The 20,476-nt window shown below is 38.4% G+C and overlaps 1 pseudogene; it reads right to left on the bottom strand.

Annotated features, from left to right (window-relative positions):
• Window positions 1-2,242: 2,242 nt before the first annotated feature.
• LOC137625675 (microtubule-associated protein 9-like) overlaps window positions 2,243-20,476 on the bottom strand; it is a 36,612-nt pseudogene continuing 18,378 nt past the window's right edge.

Raw genomic sequence — 20,476 nt, 5'->3', positions numbered from 1 at the left:
TGACATAGTTCTGTCTATAGTCCATTTCTTTTAGCGATGCATATTTGCACCGACTCGCGGCGGTGCCCTTTTAGCTCGGAAAAGTTTCCGGATCGCTGATTGGTTAGAATTATCTTGTCCAACCAATCAGCGATCCGGAAATTTTTCCGAGCTAAAAGGGCACCGCTGCGAGTCGGTGCAAATATGCATCGCTAAAAGAAATGGACTATAGTGAGTAATGGGAGGAATTGCAAAAGATGATAGAACATTTGAATAGAGAAAGCAGAAATGTAGGACTGAAAATGAATATGAGTAAAGCTAAAATAGTGTTCGATGAAAAGGCAGAGACAACAAATAAGAGTTATATGGACGAACCTCTTAGAGATTATTAATGAATATACGTACGTAGGACAGACAGTGCTTTCCTCAGGACATGAGATCGAAATTAAAAGGATGGAGAGCATTTGGTAAACAAAATGAGATTATGTAAAGTAAAATGCCACCTTCTCTAAAAAGAAAAATATTTAATCAGATGGTCCTACCAGTATTAACTTATGCATCATAAACTTGGAGCCTTACTAAAGCCTTAGAACATGAGTTTGTTACAATTCAAACAGCTATGGAAAGAATAATGATGGGAACAACAGAGAGAGAGAGAGAGAGAGAGAGAGAGAGAGAGAGAGAGAGAGAGAGAGAGAGAGAGAGAGCAACATGGATACGAAAGCAAACTAAAGTAGAGGGTATTATAACAACTTATAAGACAAAGAAATGGACATGGACAGGACATGTAATGAGAATAACAGAATGGGTCCCTATTATTATTATTATTATTATTATTACTAGCCAAGCTACAACCCTAGTTGGAAAAGCAAGATGCTATAAGCCCAAGGGCTCCAACAGGGAAAAATAGCCCAGTGAGGAAAGGAAATAAGGAAATAAATAAATGATGAGAATAAATTAACAATATATCATTCTAAAAACAGTAACAGTGTCAAAACAGATATGTCCTATATAAACTATTAACAACATCAAAAACAGATATGTCATAAATAAACAATAAAAAGTTTCATGTCAGCCTGGTCAACATAAAAACATTTGCTCCAACTTTGAACTTTTGAAGTTCAACTGATTCAACCACCCGATTAGGCAGATCATTCCACAACTTGGTCACAGCTGGAATAAAACTTCTAGCATACTGTGTAGTATTGAGCCTCGTGATGGAGAAGGCCTGGCTATTAGAATTAACTGCCTGCCTAGTATTACGAACAGGATGGAATTGTCCAGGAAGATCTGAATGTAAAGGATGGTCAGAATCATGAAAAATCTTATGCAACATTCAGCATAATGAACTAATTGAACGACGGTGCCAAAAATTAATATCTAGATCAGGAATGAGAAATTTTATAGACCGGAAGTTTCTGTCCAACAAATTAGGATTAGAATCAGCAGCTGAAGACCAGACAGGAGAACAATACTCAAAACAAGGTAGAATGAAAGAATTAAAACACTTCTTCAGAATAGATTGATCACCGAAAATCTTAAAAAGACTTTCTCAATATGCCAATTTTTTGTGCAATTGAAGAAGACACAGACCTAATGTGTTTCTCAAAAGTAAATTTGCTGTCGAGAGTCACACCTATAATTTTAAAAGAGTCGTACAAATTTAAAGAAAATTGTATGAGATTGCAAAAGAAGTAAAAGGGAGAAAAGACGATGGATTGACGAAGTAAAAAAAAATTGTGGGTTTACGTCATGTACAGCTAATAAGGCAGGAAAAAATGTTACTCTATGTGGGTTAGAGAAAGACTTCACTCTGAAATTCATAAAAATATTAAAATGAGAGAGTTGGATGAAACCTGAATTAATTTTAAACCTCCAAATCAGTTTAAAATGTATATAGAATTTTCCACGTTATTATTGTCGTGATTCTTATTATCAATGTTTGATCACTGCTATTTTTTTTGTTGTTTTCAATTTGATAAACATTTTGATTATATGAGACCAAAACAATCTCTCTCTCTCTCTCTCTCTCTCTCTCTCTCTCTCTCTCTCTCTCTCTCTCATCTTATTGTTTCGTCATTACACCTATCCGTTCTATCCCATTGTAAAAGATTCTCCTGTTCATTCCAGTCTAAACTGCGTATCCTCTTTAATCCCACTCACAGCTCAAGCAAGCACGACGATGCCTCTTCCTTCTCTCTCTCTCTCTCTCTCTCTCTCTCTCTCTCTCTCTCTCTCTCTCTCTCTCTCTCGCAGGTGTTTCTCAACAGGAGCCCATAAGAGACTTGTGGGTTCCTCCGGGCCACCAGGGAGGCCTATCCGCCTGCAGGACGGTCACTCGGGTGTTGGAGTAGCTCCTGACCAGCTCCCGCTCCTCGACGCCGTCCAGCCACGTCTCATAGGCGTGTAGGGCTTCCGACGATCGGTGCAGGCGTTTCCGGGCGTCCTCGGCTGCTACCGTCTCCGATTTCGTGCTGTGGAAGACGTTAGCATGGTGGTGAGGGAGTGGGAAAAGGGATAAAAGAATGGCAAACGTAGTAAAGATTACAGAGATGATAAAGAGTATCAAGACTGGGATGGTGTGGACATGTGATGAGAATGGATGGTGGTGAGGGAGTGGGAAAAGGGATAAAAGAATGGCAAACGTAGTAAAGATTACAGAGATGATAAAGAGTATCAAGACTGGGATGGTGTGGACATGTGATGAGAATGGATGGTGGTGAGGGAGTGTGGAAGGGGATAAAAGAATGGCAAACGTAGTAAAGATTAGAGATGATCAAGAGTGTCAAGACTGGGATGGTGTGGACATGTGATGAGAATGGATGGTGGTGAGGGAGTGGGAAAAGGGATAAAAGAATGGCAAACGTAGTAAAGATTACAGAGATGATAAAGAGTATCAAGACTGGGATGGTGTGGACATGTGATGAGAATGGATGGTGGTGAGGGAGTGTGGAAGGGGATAAAAGAATGGCAAACGTAGTAAAGATTACAGAGCTGATAAAGAGTGTCAAGACTGGGATGGTGTGGACATGTGATGAGAATGGATGGTGGTGAGGGAGTGAGGAGAGTTGGAGAGGAAAGTGATAAAAGAATGGCAGGCGTAGTAAAGATTACAGAGATGGTAATTATCACGGCTGAGATGGTGTGGACATGCGATGAGAATGGATGGTGGTGAGGGAGTGAGGAGGGCTTGGGAGGAACCTGTTATGGGGAGAAGATCAAGAGGGAGGCAAAGAATTAGATAAGGTGAAGGATGACATGGATAGAAGGCATTGGAGAGGGCGTATCAGGCAACCAACCCCTTAATGTAGGGATAAGAGTGAGAAAGAAGAAGAAAAATATAGACCCAAGGGCCCCAACAAGGAAAATAAATAGCCCAGCGAGGAAAGGAAATGAGGAAATAAATAATAAATAAAATACAAGACAAGTAATGTTCAAATATAAAATATTTTCATAACAGTAACAACATTAAAATGGATTTTGCATATATGAATTATTAAGAGAGACTTCTTATAGGAATAACATGATATTGAGATTGTAAGTAATATCAGCTTTTCTCAAGCACTTTTAAATGTCTTTTTAAATATTTGATCTTTACAACGTAATTTTCATTACAAGAAACTTATGGTTATTTGAATCTAGTCTCAGCCTGATTAATGTACATTATTATTATTATTATTATTATTATTATTATTATTATTATTATTAATTATCAATTATTATTATTATTATTATTATTATTATTATTATTATTATTATTATTATTAATTATTAATTATTATTATTATTATTATTAATTGTTAATTATTCTTTATTATCATCATCATTATTATTATTATTATTATTATTATTATTATTATTATTATTATTACTTGCTAAGCTACAACCTTAGTTGGAAGAGAAGGATGCTATAAGCCCAAGAGCTCCAACAGGGAAAAATAACCCAGTGAGGAAAGGAAATAAGGAAACTAAAGAGAAGTAATAAATGATTAAGATAAAACATTTCAAGAACAGTATCTACTTTAAAATAAATCTAAAATTTAAAAGAACAAGTGGAAAAGAAATAAAGTAGAATAGTTTGCCCAAGTGTACCCTCAAGCAAGAGAACTCTACTCAAGACAGTGGAAGGCCATGGTACAGAGGCTATGGCACTACCCAAGACTAGAGAACTATGAATTGATTTTGGAGTGTCCTTCTCCTAGAAGAGCTGCTTACCATAGCTAAAGAGTCTCTTCTACCTTTACCAAGAAGAAAGTAATGTATTCTAATAGTCAGGCCTTCTACATCATGAGGCTCAAATCTAGAAAGACACTCCAAAATCAAACCATTGTTCTCTAGTCTTGGGTAGTGCCATAGCCTCTGTACCATGGTCTTCCACTGTCTTGGGTTAGAGTTCTCTTGCTTGAAGGTACACTCACACACACTGTTCTATCTAGTTTCTTTTCTTCTTGTTTTGTTAAAGTTTTTATAGTTTATATAGGAGATATTTATTTTCATGTTGTTACTCAAATTAACGTATTCTATTTTCCTTGTTTACTTTCCTCACTGGGCTACTTTCCCTGTTGGACCCTCTGGGCTTATAGCATCTTGCTTTTCCAACTAGGGTTGTAGCTTAGCTAGTAATAATAATGATAATAATATTCTAGAAGTTTTATTCCAACTGTGACCAAGTCGTGGAATGGTTATTATTATTATTATTATTATTATTATTATTATTATTATTATTATTATTATTATTATTATTATTATTATTATTATTACATTGCAATTTTTATCCTAATTGGGTAGTTGAATCAGTAGGACTTCAAAAGTTCAAAGTTGGAGCAAATGTTTTCATGTTGAACAGGATGATATAAGTCTTTTTTTTTCATAATTGATATATGAACGATCTATTCTAATGTTACTGTTCTAAAATTATTAATTGTTCATTACTTCTCATATACTTTATTTCCTTACTTCTTTTACTCTCTGAGCTATTTTTCCCTGTTTTTCTAACTAGGGTTGTACTTTAGCTAATAATAATAATAATAATAATAATAATAATAATAATAATAATAATAATAATGATATTAATAATAATAATAATAATATTAATAATGATAGTAATAATAATAATGATAATAATAATAACAATAATAATAATAATGATATTATTGATAATAATATTAATAATGATAGTAATATTAATAATGATAGTAATAATAATAATGATAATAATAATAACAATACATCTATTAATCTATTCAATTAGTTAATGAACTCTTGTAATTAATATAGATTCTTATAAAGTATATTTTAAATATTTACTCTTTAAATTACACATTCTCATGGCAAGAAACTTATGGTTATTTAAATCTAGTATCAGCCAGATTACTTAATTACTTATTTACTCAATTACTTATTTACATAATTATTTATTTACTTAATTACGTAAGGACTTATTTACTCAATTACTTATTAACTTAACTACTTATTTACTTAATTACTTTTATTTAATTACTTATTTACTTATTTAATTAATTACTTATTTACTCAATTACTTATTTACTTAATTACTTATTTACTCAATTACTTATTTACTTAATTACTTATTTACTCAATTACTTATTTACTTAATTACTTATTTACTCAATTACTTATTTACTTAATTACTTATTTACTCAATTTCTTATTTACTTAATTACTTATTTAATCAATTGCTTATTTACTCAATTACTTATTAACTTAATTACTTATTCAATCAATTGCTTATTTACTCAATTACTTATTTACTTAATTACTTATTTAATTAATTGCTTATTTACTTAATTATTTATATACTTAATTACTTATATACCTTATTACTTATTTATCCAATGTCTTGTTTATTTAATTACTTATTTACTCAATTACTTATTAACTTAATTACTTAAATACTTTATTTACTTAATTACTTATATACCTTATTACTTATTTACTTAATTAGTTATTTACATAATTACTTATTTACTTAATTACTTATTTACTTAATTACTTGTTTACCCAATTACTTATTTACTCAATTACTTATTTACTCAATTACTTATTTACTTAATTAGTTATTTACCCAATTACTTATTTACTTAATCACTTATTTACTTAATTACTTATTTACCCAATTACTTATTTACTTAATTACTTATTTACCTTATTACTTATTTACTTAATTATTTATTTACTTAATTATTTATTTACCCAATTACTTATTTACTTAATTACTTATTTACTCAATTACTTATTTACTTAATTATTTACTTATTGACTTAATTACTTATATACTTAATTACTTATTTACCTTATTACTTATTTACTTGATTACTTATTTACCCAATTACTTATTTACTTAATTACTTATTTACCCAATTACTTATTTACTTAATTACTTATTTACTTATTGACTTAATTACTTATATACTTGATTACTTATTTACCATATTACTTATTTACTTAATTACTTATTTACCCAATTACCTATTTACTTAATTACTTATATACTCAATTACTTATTTACTCAATTACTTATTTACTCAATTACTTATTTACTTAATTACTTATTTACCCAATTACTTATTTACTCAATTACTTATTTACTCAATTGCGTATTTACCCAATTACTTATTTACTCAATTACTTATTTACTTATTTACTCAATTACTTATTTACTTAATTACTTATTTACTCAATTGATTATTTACTTAATTACATAATTACTTATTTACTTAATTACATATTCACTTGGTTACTTATTTACTTAATTACTTATTTACTCAATTAAATATTTATCTAATTACTTAATTATTTATTTACTTAATTTACAAATTTTGTGCCGAATCTTACTAGACTTTGCGTAGATTCTCCCCCTCTTCGTATTTCTTCTTCTTCTTCCAAGCGTTGAAAGCGAGGTCGGCTATCTCCCTCTTCTCTTGCAACGCCTCTTCCTCTTTCCTCTTACGCTCTTCCTCTTCTTCCTTCATTTTTCTGCGTCTCTCTTTCTCTCTCTCTTTCTTCTGTTCCATCCACGATTGGAATATCTTCAGAGACAGAAAAATAGAATTATAAGAATATTGGATTAATCTGAACTCAAAATATCAGCAGAAATTACATTGGCTGAGTTGCCAAGGCATTGAACCTGGGTTCGATTCCCCGGCTGGCTAGAAGCTATTATGTTTGAGTTGATTCCCGCTTGAGATCTCGAGGTGGAGAAAATTCAGATAATAGGAGTATAACATATGGCTTATTTGAATATGAAAAACACATTTAAATGTGCAAAATTATCATATATATGTATATATATACACAGTATATACACATACAGTATATATATATATATATATATATATATATATATATATATATATATATATATATATATATATATACACAGTATATATATATATATATATATATTTATATATATATATATATATATTCTTACAAAGCTGGTCTAGTGTAGATTAAATACCGTAGTTTATTCATGTATTTTACTTATGCTTTCATATGTGCATTGCAGATGTGAATAGTTAGTTCTTAAGATGGCTCGTGTAGGTATACGTTTGTTATGCAAATTATGCAAGACTTTAGTTGTTAATTTCACTGTATTTTTTATTCAAGTCCGTATATGTAAATTTAAGTTATATTTAAAAATTAACTTTTATTTTCACGTATTTTGTTACGAAGTCTTACGTAATCTGTTTTAAGAGTGTTATATGACCATATGCGATATCAAGGGCTTATGTAATTTTCTTTTATATTTTCATGAGGTATTGCGTCATGTTTGTGAGAAGATACGCATTTATTTTGTCATGTGCTTTCGAAAATCTTATTTGTTTCATTGTATCTATTTGTTTTTTTTTTTATTTCCGAGGGCAAAGGTGGGCGGGGTTAGCAATCTTGTACTTCCTGTCTTCAATATACCAGACATTTCCTTGAGTTGCAAATCACAGTACAGCAATCTAAACCAAATCATTAGATTCCTACCTTCACATTTCATGACACTCAACTGCTGAGTCATTAGCAGCCATTGCTTTGCCCCTCCAGGTCCTAGCGTGGGTGGAGAGTGAGCTCTAATGTTGATAATATGTATATATGGTCAGTCTGTAATGTATTGTCACTGTTACTTGGCTCTGCCATTCATGAGTGACCTTTAAACAAGACTTTCTACAGTAAAGTCAAGCAGCACATGTCAGCTTATAAAGGCAGAACAGACAGGACCTCATTTGAGGTGTCTAACATGTGGCTAGAGTAGGATTGGTCTAGTGAGCCATATCAATGCATGCAGACAGCTTAAATATCTAAATATCTAAATAGATATACACACACATTCCTAATGATAACACGGCAGTTTTTGGGGGGCATTTTTTATTACTGCCTACGGCCACTACCCAAGGGTCAGGGAAAGACTGAGTAGTCATACCACGCAGCGTGACAGAAGAGAAGTGTGTGTGTGTATATATATATATATATATATATATATATATACATATGTATATATATATTCATATATATATTATATATATAGATATATAGATATAGATATATATATATATATATATATATTTTTGGGCTCAAGCCATGTCGTCCTGATGGAAGTTCCTATAGGGTAGCTTCCTAGGGTATATTACAACTACGGCGATATTCCCAGAGAATTTACCTTAAGGTACCAGAATTCTAACTCCTGGAGCGAATATCCCTCGTGAAAGGGATATCGCGACATATCAGAGGACGTATTCTTGACACGCCACATGGCAATCTGCACCCCGAACAGAGATTTCGTATCGCAGGGGGCAATTGGCAAGAAACGAATTCGGGAAAGAAAAAGGGGGAGCCGCTCCCAAGGCTCCCTATCTCCCGTTTCGTAAGCGTGCCTGGCGCCAATCCTGGCGCCATCTGTATTCCTTTTTGCGTAGCTTAACAACTCGGTGTTTTTTCCTGTGTTTCTCGCAAATCTTGGATTTATTCTACTTTTCATGGCTTCTTCAACTTCGTCGGCCTCTGATAAGTTGAGTACCATGTCTTTTATGTATAAATGTAGGCTCTTGGTAATTTTTTAAGTGATTAATAAAGTTTATTCTTGGTTACAAGAGCCGTAGCCTACCGGAGGCGTCATGGACGCTGTCGCTCGCTAGGTATAAGTTTAGTTAGTCAGAGCGACATTCCCTGTTGTTTTACTTTAATAAATTTTAGCTATTTAGCGTTACATAGGATTTCCTTTCGTGCTTTAGTATTATTTTGGCGAAGTATTCGCCAATTCTGGCCTACGCTAGGCCATGTAGCCTAGTCGTTTGGTCCAAGTACTTCATGCATGATTTTGGTTTTTCCGAGTGTATTAAAATTTTATTGAAGCTTTAGGCTATGTTTTATACATTTAAGATTGTGTGGAATATTTCCAAGATAGTATACGAGTGAGTTTCGGTGATTTAGGTAATCGATTCTCTTGGTGCCTAGGCTAAGTTGCTTATGGAGCCTTAGTATACTTTCTCATACTCCCCGGTTGCTTTCTTTTCTTCGGAGAAGGTATGCAATCCCTTTCCCTCTGTTTAAGCCTTGGGCTTATCCCTAAGTGGTTTATCTGAATTAATTTTCGATAAAACTATACTGGGGTGTTACTGTACCTTCCTGTTCCAGTAAGTCTGGTTCAAAGAGGGACAGAACAACAGAGTTTTTTAGTCTGAGTCTGTGTTTGTCTGGCTTGGGGTAGAGTCTCCCTCGCTGGCCTGACACAGACATAGGAGGCTTAGCCTCCTTAGGTCACTACCGAAGGTTTCTGTACGAGATGATTCCTTCTTTTGTGATCTACCAGACTAGTCCTTGTTGCTGTTCTCGGGGGAGGATAAGTTTCTTTCCCTGGGAGTAGCAACACCTTCCTTGCTTTGGTGCTCTGGGAGCTGGCAAGTATTGCTGGCCTTCCCCCTTGGTTCTCCCTTAGGCTAAGATGAGTTTCTTGGCTGCGGGTGACCCGTCACTAAAGCAAGGTTGGTAGGACCCTATTTTGTCCCTTCCCCCTCTATCTCTGTAATGGCCTAGCCATTACAGTACTGTACGTCATTCTACATCTGGACCTAGAATAGGTTAGGATGTGGAATTGACTCAGTCCCTTGCCGGCCGGCAGAGCTGCTGGCCGGCAAAGGTCTTCTGTTTTGAGTGCTGCCCGGACCTCCCTTGGTCCCTCATCCATGCCTGCCTGCAGAGTCAGACGGCATTGGTCAGGAAGCCTGAATTAGATTCTCCCCTTCCTTATATGCACTCTTTCGGATTGCCGGGCTTGGATGTAGTGTACACTCTTATCCCGGCATCCATTCTGTTTTCTTCTAGTGCTGTACCCGACCCGGCTGCCGGCCTATGAGGCCGGCAGCCGGGCAGTTGTAGTCATCTGGTTCTTTTGCTGCCGGCTGGCATCGGTCCTGTACCTCTGCCGGCCGGCTAATGTCAGCCCTTGTCTGCCGGTCGCCAAGAGTGTGGCCGGCAGCCGGGTACTACCTTGTGTAGTGGTCGGTCAGCAGTCATTGCCGTCCGACATTGGCTGTGCCGGCCGGCAGCAACTGCCGGCCGGCACATGCATTTGAACCAGCGTTCTGCCGCCTTATAGCTGTTAAGTAGTATACTTTAAAGCTAGTTATGGTGTGTGCCGGCCGGCACATAACCTCCTATACTGTACCAGTATTCTTCAGTATAACAGATACTGTAAGAAGAAAACTATAGTATGAGTTTTGGTACAGCACTGTGTGTTCTAACACTTTTGTGTTTTCTTGCACAGCCCTTTGCTGTTGCCCTACAGATAAGAAAGTGAGTTCTTTCCTGTCTATTATCCAGGATTTTAAAATCATTGCTTAGGTGTGAGCTCCACCTGTTTCCTCTGGAAACTTTGCATTGGTTACTCTAGAAGAGATTAACCATTCGATTTTATTATCTGGAAGGCTGCAACAATGGGTTGTGAGGGAAACACAAGTGTGTGTCTTTCCTTTCTGAATTGTTATGCTATACTATGCATATCCAGTGATACATAGTTCACTTGATACTCATGGAAATTTCTTCTCTTTACAGAAGGACCCTCCAAAGTGCGGAAGTGTTTTCTGCAACGTCCGCAGCAAGAACCTCTGCGGACATGAGTTTTGTAGGAGACACGCAGCATGCGCTGTCTCCAAGGATGATCTCCGGTATTGGGACCCTCAGGTATGTACTGTGTGCACTAACCTGATTACTGAGGCCTTTGATTCCCCTAGGACGGCGGAATCAAGGGATATAGCAAGGGAGAAGCTTCGTACCTGGGTAAGGGGCTTCCAAAAGAACACCTCTGGCCCTTATCTTCCAAGTGAGAAGATGAGGGCGTATCTTTTCCCTAAGGCATCAGCTGATGCAGTGATTCCCCAGCCTCAAGAGGAGATCCCCCAAGTTCAGATCCAGGTGGATGCTGAAGTCGCGGTTGCGATGCAAGACATCCAGTTAGATGACAGGATGTCTGACGTGGACGAGCGTCTGGAGGAAGACCTCCTGGCAGAATCCCAGGATGAAGTTCAAGCCCCAGACGTTGTAGAGGAAGAGGTCGACGAGGTGTCGGCTACTCCGGTTCAGATTCCGGAGCCTATTCCCTCAACATCGGCCGGTCTCCCAGTAGAGCTGGGACAGGCCCTCTCTTCTATTGTTGGAATGATCCAACAAATGCAGAAGGAGAATCAGGAGAAGGCGGCTGCAATGGAACTGCGGATGCAGTGCCTTGCAGAATCACATGGGCCCCAGAAAAAGCTCAATGTGAAAGACCTTCCCTTGTGCTCAGATGCTAACCCATGGAGGTATGCTGAGCACATGCCGATGACGACTGGAAAGATCGTCATCTCGGATAAGCTGGGCTCAGTTCCCCTGGAGGAGGTGGAATTCTGGCCCAGCAAGGCATCATATCCGGACTGTTATGTCCGGCTGAGGAAGGAACCAGCTTCAAAGGAGGAGACGGAGCTGAAGGAGGTCATAGTGATGGACCATGCTAAGGCTCAAGCTCTACTTTCATCCTCGATGAAAGAGAGGGGCTTCTCTAACTCAAAGGTAGATGCATTGAGCAAGAAGCTCCCTTCCTTTGTGTCCTCGCCTGCTAGAGCCTTCCCCTTTTTACAGAAAGGGTTTGCGGCTGTACTAAAAGCAGTCGAGGCCGGCAAGCCTTGCCCCTCCCTGGAGGAGTGTAAACCCTTGTCGCTGGCCCTGCCTATGGACCACAAAGACTGGAAGGACGTCCATCTTACGTTCTCAGTTGGAAAGTTGGAGGCTGATATTGCCGGACGTCAGTTCGGCGAGGACCTCCCTAAGCTGTCTGACTTTCTTTTGCGAAGAGAGTTCGAGACAAAAGAAAGACTGGCTGCCTCAATGTCTCTTCAGACTACTCTTGAGACGATGGCAAGTGACCCCAAGGTCCATGAAATGTTCATGGTGGTGGCCAAGACTCATCTGGCCACAGTGACGAAGGACCTTTATGGCTTCGTCAAGGCAAGGAGAGCTTGTAGGGAGTTCGTGTTCACCTCGGCTACGGTGAGGCACGAGCCAAGGAAACTAATCTCCTCCAACATTTGGGGAAAAGACCTTTTCCCTACCGACTTGGTCAAAGAAGTTGTTGATAAGGCCGCCTTGGAGAATAGAAACCTTCTCCAGAAGTGGGGCCTGGCTATCAAAAGAAAGTCTTCCCCGGATGAGGGTCCTCAACCAAAGAGGAAGACTATGAGGACTAGGCTACCGTCTCGGCCAGCCAAGCCTTTTAGACAGCAACAGCAACTGCAATTACCATTGCCTCCAGTGCCCCAGATCGTGGCACAAACCCCGACCACTTTTCAGTGGGTACCCCAGGCCGTGTCGACACAGTCCACGGCATTCACCCCAGCGTTCGAAGGGCAGTCTACTTCCTTTCGAGCAAAGCCTAGAGGAGCAGCCAGAGGCTCATCTAGGCGCCCCTCAAGGGGAAGGGGATTCAGGGGTGGTCGTGGTCAGGGAGGCAAGACCTCAGGACGGCAGTCCAAGTGAGATGATACCGGTAGGAGGGAGACTTCTGAAATTTCGGGATCGGTGGACCTTCGATCCCTGGGCCCACAGCCTACTCAAGAATGGACTGGGCTGGAGCTGGTACAGCACTCCACCCCCGTGCCTTCGGTTTTTCCAACACTCCACCCCCGTTCTGGAGGAGTACGTTCAAGAACTGTTGGAGAAAAATGTGATCCGAAAGGTGAAGTCCATCAAATTCCAAGGGAGGCTGTTTTGTGTTCCCAAGAAAGACTCGGAAAAGCTCAGAGTCATTCTGGACTTGTCGCCACTCAACAAGTTCATAGTGAATTGCAAATTCAAAATGCTAACACTGCAACACATAAGGACCTTACTGCCCAAGAGGGCATATTCCGTCTCTATAGACTTGTCAGACGCCTATTGGCACATTCCAATCAGCCGTCGACTCTCCCCCTACCTAGGGTTCAGGCTACAACGAAGACTATACGCCTTCAGAGCCATGCCATTCGGGCTAAACATAGCCCCAAGGATTTTTACGAAGCTTGCGAGCGTAGCTCTCAAACAATTACGCCTAAAGGGAATTCAGGTAGTAGCCTACCTGGACGACTGGTTGGTGTGGGCAGCATCCGAGACAGAATGCTTGCAAGCTTCCAGTCAAGTGATCCAGTTCCTAGAGTACCTAGGCTTCAAGATCAACAGAAAAAAGTCTCGACTTTCTCCATCTCAAAAGTTCCAGTGGCTGGGAATCCACTGGGACCTTTTGTCACACCGTTTCTCCATCCCGGCGAAGAAAAGGAAGGAGATAGCGGGTTCTGTCAAGAGACTTCTAGATTCCGAAAGGATATCAAGACGCGAACAGGAGAGGGTACTGGGCTCTCTCCAGTTTGCTTCGGTGACAGACCCAGTGCTAAGAGCACAGCTAAAGGATGCAACCGGAGTTTGGAGAAGTTATGCATCAAACGCGCGAAGAGATCTGAGAAGACCAGTTCCGCTTCGGCTAAGTACTCTTCTCAGGCCTTGGTCCCAAGCCAGACATCTAAAGAAGTCGGTTCTTCTTCAGCCACCTCCCCCGTCGGTGACGATTCACTCAGACGCCTCGAAGGAGGGATGGGGAGGTCACTCTCATCGGAAAAAAGTCCAGGGGACTTGGTCCAAGCTATTCAAGACCTTTCACATAAACTTTCTAGAAGCTATGGCAGTGCTCCTTACCTTAAAGAAAGTCTCCCCGCGTCACTCGATCCACATAAGGTTGGTGATGGACAGCGAGGTAGTTGTGAGATGCTTGAATCGACAAGGATCGAGGTCACCACCTCTCAACCAGGTGATGTTGGCCATCTTCCGATTGGCGGAAAAGAAGAAGTGGTACCTGTCGGCAGTTCACCTTCAAGGAGTCCGCAATGTGACAGCGGACGCTCTATCCAGGTTCACACCGATAGAGTCGGAATGGTCCTTAGACGCAGGATCATTCTCCTTCATTCTGAATCAAGTCCCAGAACTGCAGATAGACCTCTTTGCGACGAAAGACAACAAGAAGTTGCCCCTGTACGTGTCCCCGTACGAGGACCCCTTAGCGGAAGCAGTGGACGCGATGTCCCTCGACTGGAACAGATGGTCCAAGATTTATCTGTTCCCTCCTCACAACCTTCTGTTGAGGGTCCTCAACAAACTGAGATCCTTCAAGGGGGGTAGCGGCAATAGTGGCCCACAAGTGGCCGAACAGCGTGTGGTTCCCCCTGGCATTGGAACTACAGCTGAAGTTTGTGCCGCTACCACATCCAGTTCTGACCCAGCGAGTCCAGAAGTCGACTGTCTGCGCTTCATTACAGAAAACCCGGACCCTGCAGCTCATGATTTTCTCTCCCTAGCGGTGAGAAAGCGTTTCGGGATTTCGAAAGCCAGCATAGACTTCCTTGAGGAATATAAGTGCAAATCTACTAGAAGGCAATATGAGTCGTCTTGGAGAAAATGGGTGGCCTTTGTCAAGGCGAAGAATCCGCAGGAGATCTCGACAGACTTCTGCTTATCTTTCTTCATCCACCTCCATGGTCAAGGATTGGCAGCTAACACGATTTCAGCGTGTAAGTCTGCTTTGACAAGACCCATTCTATATGCCTTCCAGGTCAACCTAGGTAACGAGATCTTTAATAAAGTCCCGAAAGCCTGCGCTAGGCTCAGACCTTCAGCACCTCCAAAGCCCATTTCATGGTCTTGAGACAAAGTTCTTCATTTTGCTTCTCTGTTGAGCAATGAAGAGTGTGCGTTAAAGGATTTGACACAAAAAGTTATTTTCCTGTTTGCACTCGCGTCCAGGGCCAGGGTTAGTGAGATTGTAGCCCTCTCGAGAGAGGCAGGTCGTGTTCAGTTCCTGGATGGGGGAGAACTGAACCTGTTTCCAGATCCTACGTTTCTCGCCAAGAATGAGTTACCCACCAACAGGTGGGGTCCCTGGAGAATCTGCCCTCTGAAAGAAGATGCATCTCTATGTCCAGTAGAATGCCTAAAGGTCTATCTTCATAGAACTTCAGACTTCAAGGGTGGTCAACTATTCAGGGGAGAAACATCAGGCTCAAATTTATCTCTGAATCAACTCAGAGCGAAAATCACATATTTTATTCGCAGAGCGGATCCTGACAGTACACCCGCAGGTCACGATCCGAGGAAAGTTGCCTCATCCTTAAATTTCTTTAATTGTATGGATTTTGAACATCTCCGTTCATACACTGGCTGGAAGTCTTCCAGAGTGTTCTTTTGCCACTATGCGAAGCAAGTAGAGGAACTAAATAGATCTGTGGTAGCAGTGGGTCGCGTTGTTAACCCTACTGTTTATCTCTGCGAGGAACAGTGGTTTTAATTGGGACGATTAATTCCAGGGTGAGTGTGTAGTTACATACTGTACTACAAACTAAGTGAGGGCACTGTGTTGCCCATGTACACTGTTCCATTTCCAAAGGTGAACCTAGCATAAGTGCAGACATGTGTGCCGAGCGTTTCTAACGCTAATGTCATTGATTTGTAATACAGACTTTTATGACTTTGATACCTCGGTATCTTAAAAGTGGCATTTAATGTTTTTTCTTTCAGACAAACAAGTTCTGTTTACTATCATACTTATGCTTAAAGTTTTGGGTTATCCTCTTCTTATATATATATATATATATATATATATATATATATATATATATATATATATAATTGTGGTTAACCTGTCTATTTATTGCCTGTCAATAAACTGGTTCTTGAGAACCTTGCGTCTCCTTCACCTGTGTCAATTTATTGGTATAATTGAGCATTCATTCTATGTACCTTATCTGGGATAATTCTAATAGAATTGTTCCTTTATGCAAGCTATGTTGCATTGGTTTTCCTCCTATGCGGATATAAAACCTTTGTCCAATACAAGTATTGTGCGGAGAACTGGTCGATATTTCATATTGACGCAGTGGTTCTTTACAAACTATGCTTTAATTAATATAGGGTGAGACCACTATATTAGCTTGCCTGGTATTCATACATAGGTATATGTACTCTTCGAGACTTTTCCGGAGTCTAGTAGGACTCTTCCCTGTAGGGGGCAGGAAGCTCTAACATGATTTATAGTTAGTTGAAAAGATGTATAACGGTAACATCTTAGGTCTCTAGGTCTAGTCGACCGGGAAAAATTACCTCCGGGGAGTACGGCACGTTCTGAGAATCCACAGATACAGTAATGCTCTGGTACACTTCCATCAGGACGACATGGCTTGAGCCCAAAAAACGGATATTGAGCGAAGCGAAAAATCTATTTTTGGGTGAGATGGCCATGTCGTCCTGATGGACCCGCCCTTGCCTTTCTAAGAAAGGGCTGTAGGACCCCTCCCTACATACAGTATCTGTAGCACCTCGTGTACGCTACAAGGAATACAGATGGCGCCAGGATTGGCACCAGGCACGCTTACGAAACGGGAGATAGGGAGCCTTGGGAGCGGCTCCCCCTTTTTCTTTCCCGAATTCGTTTCTTGCCAATTGCCCCCTGCGATACGAAATCTCTGTTCGGGGTGCAGATTGCCATGTGGCGTGTCAAGAATACGTCCTCTGATATGTCGCGATATCCCTTTCACGAGGGATATTCGCTCCAGGAGTTAGAATTCTGGTACCTTAAGGTAAGTTCTCTGGGAATATCGCCGTAGTTGTAATATACCCTAGGAAGCTACCCTATAGGAACTTCCATCAGGACGACATGGCCATCTCACCCAAAAATAGATTTTTCGCTTCGCTCAAAATCCGTTTTATATATATATATATATATATATATATATATATATCATAAATATATATATATATATATCATAAATATAAAGAAGCTTTAATTATTATCATTGGTTACAGTAGACGGATATTATAACACACACATACACATTACACACACATACATACATACATACATATATATATATATATATATATGTGTGTGTGTGTGTGTGTGTGTATATATATATTATATATATATATATATATATATATATATATATATATATATATATATATCTTCCTTACCATCTGAGCCTCTTCCTTCTTCTGCATCTTCTCCATCTCCTTCTCCCTGATTATCTCTCTCTCCTGTCTCTTCCTCTCTCTCTTCTTCTTGGCCAGTTCTATTTTCTCAGTCTCCCAGGCAATGACAGCAGCCGTCACCTTCATTTGCTGTTCGTCCTTCTCCTTCACTTCGTCTATCTTCTTCAATTCTTCCTCCTTCTGCTTCTCCTTAACCTTCTTCTTCTGCTCTGTCTTCTTCTCCTTCCATTCGGCCACGGCCACACCCACACGCCCTTCCTTCTCCTGCAGGATCTGAGGGAATAGGAAGGATAAGGGAAGGAGGAAAGGAGAAGGAGAGGGAAAAGAGAAGAAGGAAAGAAGAAGGAAAGGAGAAGAAGGAAAGGAGAAGAAGGGAGGAAGAAGAAGGGAAGAAGAAGAAGGAGGAGATGGAAAGGAGAAGGAGGAAAGAAGAAGAAGAAGGAAATAAGAAGGAAATGAGAAAGAGAAGGAAAAGAGAAGAAGGAAAGAAGAAGAAGGAAAAGAGAAGGAAAGAAGAAGGAGAAAGAAAGAAGAAGGAAAAGGAAAGAAGGAAAGAAGAAGAAGAAGGAAAGAAGGAGAAGGAAAAGAGAAGAGGGAAAGAAGAAGGAGAGAAGGAGAATAAGCAAAAGAGAAGAAGGAAAGAAGAAGAAAGAAAGAAGTAGAAGGAGAAGAGCAGGAAAGAAAAAGGAGAAGGAAAAGAAAAGAAGGAAAGAAGAAGGAAATAAGAAGAAGAAGAAGGAAAGATGGGTTTATTGGTTAGAATAAATTATTGAAGGTCAAGGTCAAAGTTCAAGGTCATGGTCAAGCAAAATGTACAATTCACGTAATCAGCCATAATTTTGGACATGGTTGTCAGAGAGACTTGGTTCATATTTGATTGTATGAAAATCCACGTCAATTAATACATGTTAAGGTCAAAGGTCAAGGTCGAGCAAAGGGTTGAGAAATAAGCTGCCCTGGCGGAGGTCTGCGCTCTACTGGGTGTCCCATTTGTTATATATAAACGATACATTATGGAAAGTAATTTCTCAACGAACTATATGATAAATATAAGGTAATTTATATAAAATCCATTTACATAAATGAATAAAATTAACTAGAGAAACGAAGACATTAAAAGAACAGCAAAATATTTAAAAAATAAATAACAATAACAGTTTATTAATTCTCTTGTAGTTATTTCTTTATTTCCTTTCCTCACTGGGCTATTTTTCCTTGTTGGATCATTTATTATAGCAACTAGATTTGTAGCTTAGCTAGTAATAATAATAATAACTAGAGGGGTCGACCTTGACCTTTTCCTATGACCTTGACCTTTGACCTAAGACTTTCAAAACTGAATCACTTCCACGTCTCAACATCATAATTAATCCCTGAAAGTTTCACTAATCTATGAGTAAAATCGTAGCCAGGAAGTTGTTCACAAACAAACGAACAAACAGGCGAAAAAACATAACCTCCTCCCAAGTTTCGCTGGAGGAGGTAACATCATCTCTCTTGTTCTTCTTCTTGTTCCTTAATTTTCTCTTAAAAACCACAGACTTTAAAACATAACAAAATTTAAAATCATCAGAGAAAATAGCGTTCACTGGTCTCAAATAAACTAAGTATAATGTCTTATAATCAGTGGTAAACTATCGACAATCAATTATTTATCAAATCATTAAAATATATAGAAATAAATACGAGAGAATGTGAGTGAAATAATTTTGGAACGCCAACTTAGAAGCTACTGAAAGAAAACGGACAAACGGCAAAGAAAACGGGGTAACAGCAAAGAAAACGGGCTAACAACAACTTATCAATGTTCTCCTTACCGCTTCCTTCTGGCGCTGTTCTTCTTGCAACTTTCGTTTGCTTTTTGAGTCTCTTTGACCTGATTTGCTTGCAACGTCGGAAGTACCATTCCTCGTAGATAGCCTGGCTCAGTGTGGCTCTCTGTGCCTCGTCTGCGGAGGGAGAGGGAAAAGAAAAGGAGGGAGAGATGGAGACCGAGGGAGATGGAAGGGGGAGAAGGATTCAATGTTAGATAATGTATAATGTATTCATCCAAATATCTTTTTGTATTATTCCCATAAATTCAATCTCTCTAATAATGTGAGGTGAGAATCTCTCTTTATCTCTCTCTACACACACAATATGCATATATATATATCTATATATATATATATATATATATATATATATATATATATATATATATATATATATTTATATATATATATATCTATATATATATATATATATATATTTATATATATATATATATATATATATATATATATTATATATATATATATATATATATATATATATATATATATATATAATATATATATATATATATATATATATATATATATATATATATATATATATTTATATATATATTATATATATATATATAATATATATATATATATATATATTTATATATATATATATATATATATATATATATAATATTTATATATATATATATATATATATATATATTTATATATATATATATATATATATATATATATTTATATATATATATATATATATATATAATATATATATTTATATATATATATATATATATATATATATATATATATATTATTATTATTCATCAACTGAACTCACCCACTTGGAGGTCACGAAGAGTTTCCGGCTCCTTGACCTGAGGAATGGCGTGGGTCACATCTCTAGCGATGTTGACCTCTTAGTGACCCGGTGGTGTGCAGACGCCCTTCGCTTTGCCAAGACTGCGAGGAAGAGGATCTGGGAGTCCTGCCCATGGAGAGAGAGAGAGAGAGAGAGAGAGAGAGAGAGAGAGAGAGAGAGAGAGATCATGATCATGCAAAGAGAGAAGAGAGGAGAGAGAGAGAGAGAGAGAGAGAGAGAGAGAGAGAGAGAATCATGATTATGGGGAGAGAGATAGTGATCATAGAAGAGAGAGAGAGAGAGA

The sequence above is a fragment of the Palaemon carinicauda genome, chromosome 32, assembly GCF_036898095.1.
Source record: "Palaemon carinicauda isolate YSFRI2023 chromosome 32, ASM3689809v2, whole genome shotgun sequence".
Classification (NCBI taxonomy): Eukaryota; Metazoa; Arthropoda; class Malacostraca; order Decapoda; family Palaemonidae; genus Palaemon; species Palaemon carinicauda.
Note: the sequence above shows the minus strand (reverse complement) of the source record. Positions and strands in the feature narration are given on the sequence as shown.